This window comes from Schistocerca americana, chromosome 5 (genome assembly GCF_021461395.2).
Source record: "Schistocerca americana isolate TAMUIC-IGC-003095 chromosome 5, iqSchAmer2.1, whole genome shotgun sequence".
Classification (NCBI taxonomy): Eukaryota; Metazoa; Arthropoda; class Insecta; order Orthoptera; family Acrididae; genus Schistocerca; species Schistocerca americana.
Genome location: NC_060123.1, coordinates 29516589 through 29520530, shown reverse-complemented (window position 1 = coordinate 29520530; position 3942 = coordinate 29516589). Strand labels below are relative to the sequence as shown.

Genomic DNA, 3942 nt, shown 5'->3' with positions numbered 1-3942 from the left:
ACTTCAATAATTTGTTGAGTCCATGCCACGTAGAGTTGCTGGACTACGCCGAGTGTGTGTGTGTGTGTGTGTTTTTTACAGAAAAGTGACTACAGTTATAAGTGTCGAAGGACATGAAAGCTGAAAAGGGAGTGACATAGGGCTGTAGCCTATCCCCGACGTAACTCAATTTATACATTTAAAAAGCTTTAAAGGAAACTAAGCAGAAAACTGGAAAGAGACTTAAAAGTTCATGGAGAAGAAATGGAAACATTATGGTTTGCCGATGACGTTGTAATTCTCTCAGAGACGGCAAAGAACGTGGAAGATACGTTGAACAAAACAGGTAGCGTCTTGAGAAAAGGTTATAAGATAAATATCAACAAAAATACAGCAACGGTACTTGAATGTAACGGAATTAAATCAGGCGTTGCTGAGGGAATTAGATTAGGAAATGACGCAGTAAAAGTTGTAATTTTTTTTTCTGTTTGGGCAGCGAAGTAACCGTCAGCACTCGAAGTGATGGGGATATGAAATGTAGACTGGCAGTAGCAAGAAAAGCATTTCTGAAAAAGATGAATTTCGTAACATCGAATAACAATTTAAGTTTTAGAGGGTGTTCTCCGAAGATGCTTGTCTGAAGCGTAGCCCCGTACAGAAGTGTAACGTGAACGACAAACAGTGCAGATAGAATGAGAACAACACGTTTTGAAATGTGGTGGTGTAGAAGAAGGCGAAAGACTGGTTGGGCAGACAGGATAACAAATGAAGAGGTACTGAATTGCATTACGAAAAAAAGAAATGTGTGACACACTATGGTTAAAAGAAGCGATGCGACACATCGTGTGTCATCAAGAAAAGGAATCGTCGACTTGAGAATGGAGGGAAGTGTGTGTGTGTGTGTGTGTGTGTGTGTGTGTGTGTGTGAGGGGGGGCGGGGGGGGGGGGGCTGGAAGGGGACGCATTTTGGTTTGACCACAGAAAGCAGTTTTAGGTAGATGTAGGTTGCACTAACTATGCAGAGAAAATAATATTGCACAGGGGTACTTCAAATCAGTCTTAAGACTGACGACCACAACAACAACAATCCTGTGTTTATGGGGCTGAGATGGTAAACCAGTCCAGCTTGGAAGATGCTGGAGACTCCTTGGAAAACAAACTAAGAATTTCTGACCTTAGCGGCCAATTCTTTGTGCTGAATTTCTCCACAAAAGGCAATTTTATTGACTATTTCTCAAAACATTTTTTATAAGCTTGTGACTCCCCCTGACTGTACGTAAGTCTGCAGTTTGTAGCGAAAGCAGTTTTTCGAAACACAAGCTGATAAAGCGTACGTTATGTCAACATTTCCTCAGATGCAATTGCGAGGACTGAGTCATCTATAGCCACCGAACACGACACAATGAAGTCAGTAGATTCAGATTCTGTTTTGAATCATTTTGCCAAATTAAAGGCTGGAAAAATTTCAATACAACGTTTTTATCCAACGGAAAAATTGTTGTTACATATACTGAACAGTTGTCGGAATTATACATGACTTGATTAATAGAGCGTTTCTCTTTCGCGTCAGAGGTAAATTTCTGTTTTCGTTTTCAGTTTTAAATACACAAATTTTGATTGTATCAATTTTTAGTTACTTTCAAGGCAAATTTTGTAACAATTAGGTACTTACTGGTGAATTTACTTCACAGGTAACACACTACTTACGCAGTAACAGTGTCCTTTATTTAACACGTTTCCTGTGGAAATTGAAATAATTCGCAAATTATATAATGAAAGTCCCATTATTAAAATAAATAACAAATTTCATATTTTCATCCTTTCCAACCACTTTAGTAGACAGCCGTATTTGCTAATGGTAGAACAGAACAATTGGTTTATTTATTTCTGCTTTTCCTAAGAGTATTGAAGAATTTGGTAATTACGTTAAACGGAATTAACTGTTTCATGTTTTCATATTTAGCACTGGAATAAGATTGGGAAATTTATTTCTGTTTCAAAGGAATATCGACGTAACACTTAAAAAAAAAAGCATCTACTCCACGATCATTTGATTTAAATTTATTTTTGAAGTCTTAGCAAGATCCCGAGAAAAAGCAACTAAAGACTAGGGAATGGGAATGATGAGTCGATTGTGCGAAAAAATGTTCTTGGACCGGCCCTCTGTACAGAGAAAAATTATTTAAGCTGATATGCTTTCTAGAAATACTTGTAATTTGCAATCCATCGCCATTGCCACTATTCTCTACACAAATGTGTACCACAATATTTGTAACTTGTAATAATATGTAATCCTTCACTTACAATGCGTCTGAGCTCTAGTAATCACTTTTCATTGAATTTTATTTCTCTTACAACCTTAGTGCACATTTTTAAAGTTGTACTTCACTTTTACAGTTTAACATTTGTAGTTTCAAGCTCATTTTCAAGCGGTTTTATTTATCATGATATCTGACTACAGTATATAGTTTTTCCCTAATACCAGAATGGCTTTCAGGTCTTATGTTTTCCGCTCTTAATAATATACTCGGTTCCCAAAAATAATGCAAAAGCTACATGTCGACAATCAGTTACCGTCAGTCAGATGAAGAGCAAAAGGAAGCATTATGTAACCCGTCACTACGGAGAAACGAGGTGTTCTGGGGTTGAGGTCCGTACAATGAAACGAATAGGCGAAGCGGCTTCCGTGTGAAAGCCACGCAATCACGCATGCATAGCTGCGCAATTGTATGCCTGGGAGATTGACAAGCGGATAAACACGACCTCGTAAGGCGACAGTCGGTGACCTCCAGTGAGGCAGCGGGACTAGAATGTTTGTGCTAAAAGCACGCACGTCTCAATTCCAAGTTCCGCATTGCGTGTCGTACTGAATGAAGTAGTACAGGTCTTAGAACGCACTTCGAAGGCAACAGGTTTGCCAGATGAACAGTTTTTCGAGTGACCATTTACGAAGAGCATTCGCCGGTATCAATTGCCATCACCTCCCCAGTACGATCTGGCTGTTGGCGTGGGATTACATATCATAAGTTGGTGTACATTTCATTTAACGGAACCTCAGGCATATTACAATTACAGAAAAGCGGTTAAAGACAACAAAATTCATTAAAGAAGGGAAGTTTAGCAGAAGTACATTTTGTACATAACTTTAAAAATAGAAGGGGGCACCCGGGTTTGAACCGGGGACCTCTCGATCTGCAGTCGAATGCTCTACCACTGAGCTATACCCCCACGAAATGTTTAAGGATTCATTAAGTGTTAATATAGTTTCTCCAATTTGTATAATAATGTATAAGAAAACTGTTATTTATATTATCAATGATGTACTTTCATAACTACGTGTTTAACTTTGAAGGCGCTGAGATATCAGCTCCAGACACGAGATTATTAATGTAAATACACACCAGGGGAAAACGGACGAATTTCGACGTTGTGACATCAGCAACGTAAACAACAGCTGATTTCGACAGTTGCCGCACGTGACAGAGGATGCACTCGACCGCTGGTTACGAATGCGCTAGCGTCTAGAGCACGGAGGCGTTCAGCGGGTGACTCACTGCGTAAGTTTCCTAACCGAAATAACTCGACCTGAATCCAACTACAAACAACGACAACGGTTGTCCGGTGCACACGAATATTACACGGTGACGGTTAAGTCAGTCTGCGTTCATTATCATTCTTTATCTCAAGAGAACACATATTCCGAGGCCAGTCAAAGTAAGTGATATCTGGATCTATCGAAGAAAGAATGTGAATATCGTTTCAGAAAGATCTAATAGAGAATCTCAGAGCAGGAGGTATCTCGGTCTATCATAGAAAGAAATGTTGCTACACCAGTGAAAGTCAAACAACTTGCTGCAATGACTCGAGAAAATTTTGCGGTTGTGATTTGAGGGTCAATCTGTCAAGTAGAAATTTTTCCGGTGGTTCACTATTACCGACATGAAATTGTTGCGTAGTAATACT

At 39.3% G+C, this 3942-nt stretch overlaps 1 non-coding gene across 1 annotated transcript; it reads right to left on the bottom strand.

Moving 5' to 3' along the window:
* Positions 1–3135: 3135 nt before the first annotated feature.
* On the bottom strand, positions 3136–3207 carry Trnac-gca. The gene has a single exon. It is a non-coding gene; the product is annotated as a tRNA-Cys (tRNA).
* Positions 3208–3942: the final 735 nt, after the last annotated feature.